The following is a 12,515-nucleotide window of genomic DNA, read 5'->3' as shown; positions in this document are numbered from 1 at the left end:
AAGAGTGCCCATGTGTTCTCTGGTGGAATTACCTCACAACATTGCTACCTGTGCACGTGGCAGTGTCTGCAGACACTTGGTTTTTACTATGACTAGAGAGAACCACAGACACCTGATAAAGCCTGTTGCGGTAAACTTCCAACCCCAATAAGCCCGTGCAAAATCCACACAACTCAGTTATTAATAAGCTGTATACCTAGTTTGGGCAGATCTACCCCATACTAATCTACTCCCCAGGCATGAGATCCCTTGCTGCTTGCAGCTGCTCCAGGGCCTGTGCTTTTGCTCCATCTTCCTCCTCCTTCCTCTGTCCTTCTCCTCTCTCATCCCTACCCTTTCTCTACTCTCTAAAACCTCCAGCCCCACCTTTTCCTTCCGTTGCCCAATCACAGGCTCCAGCCTTTATTTGACCAGTTAGAATGGGGAGAAGGTTCGCATGAAATCACTTGACCTCTTGAGGAAGCAGAATAAACATCAGAATACAAACAGCACCAGGCAATCCATACAAAAGCCAAATGATGTTCGCTATCCTCCAAAATACTGCTGGCCCAAATGTCACCAGTGCAGAGCAACCCTCGCTTAGATAACTGCTTGGAAATCATGTTCGTAGGGTTCTAATTTAGCCACAATAAGCCTCAGGGGTCATTCCAGTTCCATTCCGGTGCTGCAATAAAATACCCTGAACAAAAGGAACTTAGGGGAGGAGGGTGTATTTGGCTCACACTCCAGTTCACAGTCTTAAAGGGAAATCAGTGCAGGAACTCGCAGCAGTAATCCTGGAAGAATGCAGCTTGCTGGCTTGCTCTCGGGTCATTTTAAGCTAGCTTTCTTATACAGCCAGGGCACCTATCTATGAAATGGCATCATCTACAGAGGACTTTGCTCTCCTACACCAATGAACAATAAGGACAGTCTCCCACAGATGTGCCCAAAGGCCAAGCCCATCTACTCAATTCCCCAAGCCAGGCTTTCTTTCAGATGATCCTTGGTTGTGTCAATTTGATGATTCAAGCTAACTAGGTCTGGAATCTATTTCGGGGGGCAGGGTGAGGATGGGGAGGGCAAGATGGCTCAGAGGAAAGCACCTCACCAAGGGCAAATGACCTCTGGGACGCACATGGTGGAAAGACAGAACCGATCCTTACAACCTGTCCTCTGATCTCCATGTACACACAGCACATACATAATAACTATGTTTTAAAAAATGAAAAAAACAAACTGGGACTAGAGGCGGTGCCACATAAGTCTACCATGTGAGACACACAGCTGCAGACATTTCATACTACACGCAACCGTCAGAGCTCAAAAATTCCCCCAATCTCGACGACGAGGTTTCTTTCCCTATCACAGTTGTGAGCCTGAGGCACAAACTGACACTGTGTAGGGTTTTTCTAACCTCAGTATTTGAAGTGTCTTCCCAAAATATAACTTGATAAATTAGTCAACACCACTAGGTCATGGATCATCTAGGCAATTGAATAGACACACAATGAATCCCTAGTTGGGGTAATGACAAGAACCTGAGGTGGAGTGGTATTTCAAAAATTTATACAGACATAATGTGGAAATAGACATCTGTATCAGTCAGGGTTCTCAGATGATTAGAACTGATAGAATTGATATCTGTATAAATATATATAGATATGTATATATGTCTGTGTGTGTGTATGTATGTATGTATGTGTGTATGTATGTATGTGTGTATGTATGTATGCATATGTGTGTGATTCATTAGAGTGGTTTGGAGGCTGTGTTCCAGCTAGGCCAACAATGCTTGTCTGCCAGCAGCTAGTCCAAGAGTGCCTCAGCTGGTCTTCAGTATACATCAGATCCTGAAGAAATCGCTCTGACACCAATGAAGGAGTGGACTCGTCAGCAAAAGCATGCAAGCAATGGGCAAGCTTCCTCCTTCCATGTCCTCATGTAGGCTGCAACTAGAAGGTGTGGACCAGATGTAAGCTAGATCTTCCCACTTCAAAAGATTGGGATTTACAGGTCTTCCCACTTCAAATAATTAATCAAGGGAAATCCCTCACAGGCATACCCAGAACCTTCCGTTTTAGTTCAGTCCAGATGTAGTCAAGTTGACAACTAAGAATAGCTATCACAGCATATTAAAACATGTTGTACGTAGTTTGTGCTACCCCACTTTAGGTTCTGGGTGGACAGAGCTACTAGCCCCGCCCAGATTCCCTCGGATCTGCAGATGAAAGATACACACATACATTAGCTCATTTTACAACCTGCCTTATTGGCTCAATGGTGGGCAATTCTAATCTCAAGCAGCTAGGGTGCCCTCCCAATACTCTTAGCTCAGAACCCAAAATCTGCCCTCAACTTTAGTTGCTCAGTTAACTTTTCCTTCTTTAGCAACCCAAAATTGCCCTCTATCTTGTGTTTCTAATCTCCCACCTATGGTGGCTCCTCCTGAGATCTCACAGAAAGAGAGGTGAGAAGGCTGGTGACCTTTTCTCCCTCTGAAGCATTGCAAGAACTTCCTTTCTCTTTCTGCATATCTTAGCCTCCTATGGAGACCTGGAAGTCCCTCCTCTTTCCTTCTGCTCAGGAATTGGCCCCTGGCATTTTTATTGATCCATCAAGAACCAATTAGGGAACAGGACCTTAGCATCAGACCCACTCCCTACAAAACTATCTTAAAATAAGTTTATTATTGTGTATGTGCATATTTTTAAGAATATGTATCAAATTGAGGAATTACTGTCTCAAGTAAAAATTGACTTAAGGTATGCATAAACCACACTCATAATCTCATCTTTCAGGAGCTCAGACAGGAGGACTGCCATGAGTTTGAAGGTAGCCTAAGCTACACAGTGAGTTCCAGGCCAGCCTGGGCTACAGTGTCAGACTGTCTCAAAGAAAAGTTACTGTATTTTTGAGAATTAGTACATTTCTCTTCAGACCAAAAGGATATGCTATTTCCGTCTGAGGTTTGTACACAGGGAAAGAAAATTCCTGTGTAGAGCTCAAGGAAAGACATAGTGTGTAGTTCTGACATTTGCACAGTTAAGTATTGGCTTCCATTTATCTGAATGGCTTCCAGGAATATTTTTTAAATAGCCACTTTAAAAAAATTCAATCATCAATTCAGTGCATATGCACTGAGGGTCTGTAGCACATCAGACACGGTAGTAAGCACTGTGGACCTGGGGGCAGTTTCCCCACTTAGGGAACTCCTGGTACAGTGGAGGAGACACAGACCCCCAGCAAAGGGAAGCCACAGGGCTCCAGAGTGTTCGAGGAATTCCCAGGGAAGTGACAGCTGTTCTTCACTGTGTGCACGAGTGTGTGCATGTGTGACTGTGTTTGCAGGCGCACATGAGTGCGTAGGAAGGCCTGACATAGAAGACAGGTGTCTTCCTTGTTGCTCTCCACTTTGCTGAGGCGCAGTCTTACCCGACTTGCAGCTTGCTGATCTGACTGGTCTAGCTAGCCAGCTTGCCCCAATACCCACCTCTGCCTTTCAAATGCTGGGCTTAAGGGTGATAGCCACCTTTTTAGGGTTTTATCTGGGTTCTGGGGATCTCAGCTCTGGTCTTCTTTATAAAAGTGGGGTTTTCCTCCTGTCCCCAAGCTTCTGGAATAATACCTGAGGCTTGCATATTAATCATCCCATTATTCTAAATTGTGCCACGAGGCTCGTTATCTGTTCATCCATTCCACGTTCCCATGAGTCCTCCCCTGCCTGGCTCTGTTCCAGATTCCTGCCTCCTACATCCCACCTCAGCTACAGGGCAATCAACTTTATTTGACCCGTGAAGCTTCCTTCTACACCTCCCGAGTGTGTAGGAAGTGCTTCATCCAATGAGGCCTCTCCCCAAACCACAGAATGGTTTTTAAGCAAAACACCACCAAAAGATCGAGTATAAAAATTCATAAATAGTCAGGCATACACTTTGAATCTTAGAACATAGGAGGCAGAGGGAAGAGGACCTCCGTGAGTTCAAGGTCAGCTTGGTCAACAGAGTGAGTTCCAGGACAGCTAGGAGTATACAGAGAAACCTTGTCTCAAACAAAACAAAGCAAAAACTAAAAATAAAACAAAACTCTCAAACAAATAAACAAAACAATTAATAAAAATTATATTAAAGTTATGGGTAATAGGACTGAAGAGGAGGCTCAGTGGTTAAGAGTACCCAGAGGGGGTTGGGGATTTAGCTCAGTGGTAGAGCGCTTGCCAAGCAAGCACAAGGCCCTGGGTTCGGTCCCCAGCTCCAAAAAAAAAAAAAAAAAAAAGTACCCAGAGGACCTGGGTTCAGTTCCCAGCATCCACATGGCCCTTCACAACTGCCTACAACTCTAGCTGCAGGAAGCTGATGTCCTCTTTTGTCTTCTGTAGGCACGAGTCATGCGTGTGGTGCACACACATATGTGTAGGCTAAACAGGCACCCGAGTTTTAAAACGAAGTGCAAGTGTAACGAATATGCAAGATTCATATTGTTCCAACTATAGCTCATTTGCTCTTTTAAAATTTTATATCTATTTTTATTGTATGACTGCTTTGCCTGCGCGTATGTCTGTTCAGCACATGCTTGCCTGGTCTCCGTGGAGGTTGGAAGAGGGCATCGGATCCCCTGGTACAGGAGTTCCTGGGAGCCCTGATCCAGTGTGGGTCCTTGAACCTGAGCCCCCTGCAAACGCCCCCAGTGCTCTTACCTACGCAGCCAGCTTTCCAGACCCATCTTACTTACCTGTTGTTAACACTCCTTTCAGCAGTCATATGCTACAGTACACTGTGCAAGCATGCACCAGGTCCACATTCAAAGACTTCAAGCTGCTAGCTTCAAAGTGGCCACAGTGGGAGCATTTCTGTCACAGAAGTTGGCTAGCACTAGTGTAGTGGTTTGAATGTTTGTCCCAGGGAGTGGCAATATTTGGAGGTGTGGCCCTGTTGGAGTAGGTGTGTCACTGTGGGCATGAGCTTAAGGTCTTCATCCTAGATCCCTGGAAGTCAGTCTTCTCCTAGCAGCCTTCAGATGAAGATGTAGAGCTCATCAATTCCTGCACCATGCTTGCCTGGATGCTGCCATGTCCCCACCTTAAAGATAATGGACCAAATGGAGCTCTGAACCTGTAAGCCAGCCCCAATTAAATGTTGTCCTTATAAGAGTTGCCTTGGTCATGGTGTCTGTTCTGGAACGACACTATGCTGTGCAGACACTATGCTATGCTGACACTATGAACAGGCCCAGCTCCCACTCTGACCTTAATTACTAGTCAGGCTGACTTTGATGAATGCTTCAGGCTGTTTTCACTGACATTTTATCTGCAAAGATGCTCTGGATACCAGCCATTTGGCTGATAACTACATTAGGCATTACAGACAAAATAAAAAGTACTTATGATACTATAAAAAAATTAACTTATATATTACCTGGGCTGTCCTGGAAGTCACTCTGTAAACCAGGCTTGTATCAAATTCAGATTAGTCTGCCAGATCCACGTGCCCCTGTTTCCTGGGTGGGATTAAAGGTGTGTGCCACTATCGACCTATGCTAATTAATTTTTAATAAGAGTTTTTGTTTCAATATTACAAATGGCTACATTAGGGGTTGGGGATTTAGCTCAGTGGTAGAGCGCTTGCCTAGCAAGCACAAGGCCCTGGGTTCGGTCCTCAGCTCTGGAAAAACAAAACAAAACAAAACAAAACAAAAAACAAATGGCTACATTAGCACTTCAAGGAAACAGAAATAAATAAATAGAGGGCTGCCTCTCCTGTGAGCCTGCCCTCTGAGGCTCTCTGCCTGTCATCCTCTTGGCAAACGGGAAGTAGAAGGTCAGTACTGAGAAAGAGGCCCTGACAAAAACCTTGAGTCTGTGGAAATGTAGGGTTGACAATACTGACGTGGACGAATGGTATCTGAAATGAAAATACTTACACAGTGGAACTAGTAGGACAACTTAGTAAGAAAGGCTTGGGGCCTAGGATGGACCTTCTGGGTTCTTTCCACAAGCTATAGGCTTGGGTTCAGATGCCACTGTACATCTATTGAGTCTGGGCCATCCAGGCAGAGATGTCTGGGAATGGCTGTCCTCTTTATGTCTTATTGCAATTATTTTGAGTCCATATCTGCCCTGATATGACAAGGTGCATGGCCAAGGTCAGGGAAAACTTGCTGGAGTTGGTTCTTTCTTCCCACGTGGTTTCTGGGAATCTCTGCCATCTGTCAGGCTTGGTGGTAAGAGCTGGTGGAGCCGTGCCAGTCAGCTCAGTCTCTTACTGGGACGAAGTCACAAACATCATGCGAAGTAGACATAAGGTTTCCTGTACCAGAGACACCCAAATGCTTCCTACATTTAGGAAGAAATTATGACGATGGAGTTATAAAATTACTCCTGTCATTCCAGCAAGCCGATTAGTCACTTCTGTTTGATATTCTGCTGAAAAAGTCCCACTGCCCACTAAACAGGAGCAGCCTGTTGCTGCTCCACCTCAGGGTAAACCTGTCATCTATGATGCGGATGTCTACATCCTCAGGAGGGTTCAGGTTTTCTCCACCTACAAGGCCAACAAGCAACAAATGGTCATTTATGCGATGTACATTTTGTGAAATACGAATATAGATGACAGGGCTGAGACATGGCAGCAGCGACAGCAGTCTGGTATGTGGGAGCTGTAGTCTAAGGCCCTAGTGGAGGCCTGGAACTGAAGATAGGACCCTGCTTTAGCCAAAAAAGTTTATATATATATATATATATGTATGTATGTATATTGCTACCTAAAGATGTGTATGGTTATTATAACTTTTAATGGGTAAAATAGGCACAGTAACATATAATCCAAATAGCACAGTCTTCAACTTTAAAAATGAGGTTTGTAATCGCTGTTATCTAGGTGTACTGAGCCTTTATTAATATAGAATGCCTTGTCTCTTGTAGCCTTAATTGTGTGAGTTAGACACTTCCAAAGAAGCGATATCACCATGGGACACTTCAAGCAAGGACCAACCGTGTTTAGCAGCTTCTTCCTCTGAAAGGAGTGAAAGCTCAGGCCCACCTGTGCCTCAGGCCCTGGGAGGCTTGGGACAAAGGCTGTCTCAGAGATCTTTTGAATCTGATCTAAGGCTTCCAGGGCAAGTAGGTAGAGAGTAGACAGTCTTCCAAGAATGAAGTAAGGTGTCATTTCATTTGGTGGCTGGGTCCCCTTACTCCTCTAACGAGTCTATGTAAGCCCCTCTTCCATTCCCCATATTTACAGAATGTGCTGGGACTCTTTCCTTCTGTGGTTACAAAAATTCATATAACTGTAGAGAGAATCTCTTGTGTATGGTATGGGAGCATCGCCTGTTAATAAAAAAGCTATTGACTTATTAGGTGAGGCAGGAAAGAGGAGGTTGGAGTTCCAGCAGGGAGAGAGGGTTCTGGGATAGAGTCAGGTATGGGAAGAGATTTGCCCTGAGTGTTGATGGATACAGTTGCATGAACCCAAGGAGAGGAAACTAGCCACATGGCAGGACTTAGAATAAAATAAATGGGATATCTGAGTTACAAGCTAGCAGAAACAAGCCAGAGCTTTTAGCCTAGGAATTTATGCTTAAATAATTCAGTCTCAGAGTCATTATTTCAGGATTTTGGGGGCACATGGAAAAGCCCAAAGTTAAAATGGCGCCCAAAGTGGGGAATCCAAGCTTAGAGACTGAGGAAAAAAAAATCCCAGGTGAAAGACGGGAAAGAAGCACTTCCCAGAGTAGTTTCCTTGTTGGGCGAGAAGCTAAAACACTAAGAGAGTCCAAGAGGAGGTCTGTGAGCTACCTCTCAGTGTCTCTTATACTAGAGCCTGTAGGCACAGTAGCTGTGGTTTCTCCCTAGCATAGCACGGTTCCAGAGGAAGGTCAGAAAGTGTACTAGAGAGCTAGACAGCTCAATTTGGGTTCATGTGGGAAAGGCCTACAACTGCCCACAGGGACAGACCCAAACTGGGTGGAGCCAGTAGCCAACAGCCTGGTAGACCAAGCTATAGGGATGGAGTTAGCCACCATAGACACATCCTGGCTTGAGGAGCCTGCAAATTTCCCCAGAGCTGCAGCCTAAAACTTCTGAACTGGTAAAATATTAAATTTAAAATCAGTACAAGAGAAAAGAAACTGGGAACAAATAATCATAGAAAAATAGTTTAAATTGGTAAAATAAAGTCCTTAGAGAGAGAATTAAATAAAGGTAAGGAAATAATCTTGTAAAGGTGAGAGGCACAGTGACACAGGTTTCGGATTCTGTATAACACCAGGGTTTAAGAAAAGACACAAAGGGGAGAGAGTTAAAGACATAATTGAAACTGACACATTACCAACTATGATTAGTCACATTGGTAATCCTTATTTCAATCCTGATATGCAAGATTCTCATGCCTTCTCAAAGAAAATGGCTTTAGAGAGACAAGAAAATGATAAAAATGAAAAATGGAGACAAACCTTAAAAGAAAACTAGAAAATTTTCTAAATCAAAATGAGGAAGATACTACGATGACAGATACAAGAAAGGGAGAAAAATGAAAAGTGGAGACAAACATATGAAGAAAAATTAGAAAAATTTACAAATAAGAATGAGGCAGATACTAAGATGATAGAGATAAAAAAGGACAGGTGAAAACTGGAGACAAGCCCTAGAAGAGAATGAGAAAAAAATATATAAATAAAATTAGGAAGATACTAAGAGACAATGGAGATGAGGCCAGATCCTATAGCAGCACCCTTGGGAAAGGACAGTCTGTATCTGTTAAAAACAAAACCAAAAGACAAAGAAACAAAACCTAAAATGATCTTCCCAGCCTTGTTAAGGGAATTAGAAGGAGAGGAAAGAAACCCACAGAGTTATCAAGAATTTGGGTGGTAGGGGTTGGGGATTTAGCTCAGCGGTAGAGCGCTTGCCTAGCAAGCACAAGGCCCTGGGTTCGGTCCCCAGTTCCGGGGGGGAAAAAAGTGCTTGCTGCATAAGCGTGAGGAGTATCTTCCTATCAACCCAAGGCTGAAGAGATGGAGACAGGAGGATACTTGGGCTTCACCGGACAGCAGTTTAGCTGAGCTCCAGGTTCAGTTTGGGCCTCAGCCTCACAATCAATAAGGTGAAGAACAATGAAGGAAGACGCCTGACCTCTGACCCCCATCTCCATGTGCAAGGCACACAGCGTGTACACAGCTGCACAGGAAAACATTCACACACAAACACTAGGGCACAAAACAAAAAAAAAACGACAGTCCAAATGTTGCTAAGCAACCAAGCTCCAGTCTCTGGATTGACTGTCGAGGCAGCACACTCTGCTAAGCCAGAAACTTGCTGTACGGTGTCAGTAAGCTACCTCATCTTTCAGCGCTCCGGCTTCCACTCCTGCAAAATGGAGACAGTGGCTGAACAGAGAGCTAAAAGTTCAGTTAGTTCACACTTCTAATGACTGGCATTAATTGTTCACCGGCTGAAAGTTAACTTAGTTCATACACTCGATGACTGGTATAATCAAGAGCCCAACGGATGAACCACCTTCCCCTCCACGTCAGCAACTTCAATGTAGCTCCAAGTCTGTTTGTTTTGAGGCGAGCTCGAGTTACCCAGCACGGGGTATGGTGCTCCTGAGCTTCCTTCCTCAGTTACCTGGGTATTGGATTGGAGGCGGGTGCCACCACATTTTGAGCGATGTTTATTTTTAATTATGTGTGTGTGGGTTGGGGACTTAGCTCAGTGGTAGAGCGCTTGCCTAGCAAACGCAAGGCCCTGGGTTCGGTCCCCAGCTCCGAAAAAAAGAAAAAGAAAAAAAAAAAAGAATTATGTGTGTGTGTAAGCATGTGTATGTGCACAGGTCACATGATCAGATTTCCCTGGAGCTGGAATTTAAGAGGCTGAAGAGCAACGGCTCTCAGCCTGTGTGGGTCTCCATCCCTTTCACACGAGTTGCCAGTTATGATTCATAACTGTAGCAAAATTACAGTTATGAAGCCGCAGCGAAATCATTTTATGGTTGGGTGTCACCACAGCACGAGGAACTGTATTAAAGGGCTGCGGCATTAGGAAGGCTGAGAACCGCTGCTCTAGAGGTAGCTTCCACACCAACACCAGCCCCCTGTAAGAGCAATAGCACTCTTAACCAGAGAGCCATCTCTCTAGCTCCTGAAAATTAATTTCTCAATGTACATCCTGCTCAAATGCTAATTTTACATGAAAATAGGAATAAAACCTTTTTCACACTGAGCCAAACGTGAGTTGAACATAAAGCTTTCCAAGAACAAAGGTTCCTAAGTAATCACCTGTGGACTGTGTCAGGCCACTGCACGAATTCCAGTACTGTGCGTAATCTTCAGGATGAGATTTGGGGCATCACTTACCTCCCAGGTGTACGGATATCTAAGAGGAATCGGAACTTACCTCCAGGAGTCCTGGCTGGGCTGCGGGGTTGTCTTTTCTGGGTTTTTTTGTTTGTTTGTTTGTTTGTTTGTTTGTTTGTTTGTTTTTAACATCACTATAAAGAGATCTCTCTTGTCTTTCACTCTTAGACAGTTGGCATTCTCCTGATGTAACTAGCGCAGTGGTTTCCTGGCTTACTTACTATTGTTTGTTAGCCTGTTGCGACTTCGGGGCAGCTCTCAATTCACTCCTCAGTCAACCCGGGGCTAGGCTGGGAAGCGCATTTCTGCTTCAGTCTGGTCTCCCACCCACCAGCCATACCGATGCTCGGGCCTGGGTCAGCGTCCCCAGGCTGGAGCAGGACCGTCGAGTGGGCGTCGGGGTGAGCGCGCGGACGCTCAGGTCACCCGGGTCCAGCTCTCCCTCGCCCAGGCTCCTCGGCTCACCTGAGGCTACGGGCGGCACCCAAGACGCCCCTGCCAGCAGCACTAGGGATGCGGTACCCATGACAGCCTACCTCTCAAGTTTTCCCCACTTCAAGTGACCCGCCTAAAAAGCCTTGGCCAATCGCAGCTCTCCTAGAATACAATTCTGCCCAGCACCTCCCCTTCGGGAACGCCCCATCTCTCTGCCTCGCTCCTCCAGCCCCGCCCTCCGCTCACGCCCCGCCCCTCAAGAAAAGCTCCGCTCCTTTGCAAATGCCTTGTAGGAAGCTGCCACAGTCCTGTTCTCTTAACTTCCGGTTTGTGACAAGTCATAACCCACCCCCACTTCCGGAAGCCTACCTTTAACTATCCCAGCAGCGGAAGTGAATGCTGCTGCTAGAGCGCATGCGTAGTTCCAGCACTGAGCGCTTTTTTTTCTTTTCTTTCTTCCTTCCTTCCTTCCTTCCTTCCTTCCTTCCTTCCTTCCTTCCTTCCTTCCTTCCTTCCTTTCTTTCTTTCTCTCTCTCTCTCTCTTTTCTTTCTTTCCTTCCTTTCCTTCCTTTTTTCTTTTCCTTTCTTTCCTTTTTTCTTTTTCTTTTCTTTCTTTTCTCTCACTCTCTCTCCCTTCCTCCCTCCCTCCCTCTCTCCTCTCTCCCTTTCTCCCTCTCTCACTGCCGCCTGTTTCCCCCAGGGGTCTCTGAGCTTGGAACCTAGTGTGGGGACTCATGGGGTCGGGAACCCTCGGTTGCTGGGAGCAGCAATGTATCAGTGAGGCAGGTGGTTTCCAGTGTGCGGAGAGGCGACATTCTCAGGGCACTGGCCTCCTAGGGGTTGGGGTAGTCTCAGATTATGGTTCCCTGCCACCTATCCGTAAAGAGTTCAACCCTGCCTTTGAGAAGGCTAGTTACCTACATACCTTAAGACTACACTATGGAAATATGTAAAATAAAATTTAAAGAAGACAGATGAGGACTTCGTCAGCTGCTGTACAAGCATTCATGAAGTCCTAGGTTCAATACCCTGTGGGGGCAAAAATGAAATAATTGAATTGGGCATGGTAGCACACACTTGTAATCTCAGCAGGTAGTTAGCAGAAGGCTCCCATTATATTGGGAGTGGAGAGCCAACCTGAGCCGCCAAAGAACATCTCTCTCTCTTTTTTAATTGTAAAGAGGTTGTATCTATTTCCTTATCATGGGCTTGGGTTAGCCTTTGACTACCATAAAAATCTGCATTTTAAGCAAATAATGATTTTAGTAACTCTGGCTGTTAGGACTTGTTCTTAAGCACTTTAGATTCATTTCATGAGTCAAACCATCTTGGGGTTTGATTCATTTTTGTCATCCAACGATCTTGGGTTTGAGTGTCTTTGTCTTGTTTTAACAGTTGTCCTAGCTACTGTAATAATTCTAGAAGATCTGTGGATCCAAAAGGAAGAACATTTTTGTTAGTGGCTACTAAGTCATTTTGAAGAAACTTCCCAGTGACACATACTTAAGGTTGTTAAAATTTCTACTTCTCACTGTCCAAGAGTTCTTACAAACTCGTTGGAACAGTGGTTCTCAACTTTTGGCTGTTGATACTTTTTCAAAAATTGCCTAAGACCATCTGAAAAGAGACATTTATGTTACAATTTATAAGCGTAGCAAAACTGCAGTTACGAAGTAGCAATAAAAAAATCTTATGGGTTTGGGGATTTAGCTCAGTGGTAGAGCGCTTGCCTAGGAAGCGCAAGGCCCTGG

This window comes from Rattus norvegicus, chromosome 11 (assembly GCF_021556685.1).
Source record: "Rattus norvegicus strain SHRSP/BbbUtx chromosome 11, alternate assembly SHRSP_T2T, whole genome shotgun sequence".
Lineage (NCBI taxonomy): Eukaryota > Metazoa > Chordata > Mammalia > Rodentia > Muridae > Rattus > Rattus norvegicus.
The sequence above is the reverse complement of the archived record's forward strand: the minus strand, read 5'-3'. Positions refer to the sequence as shown.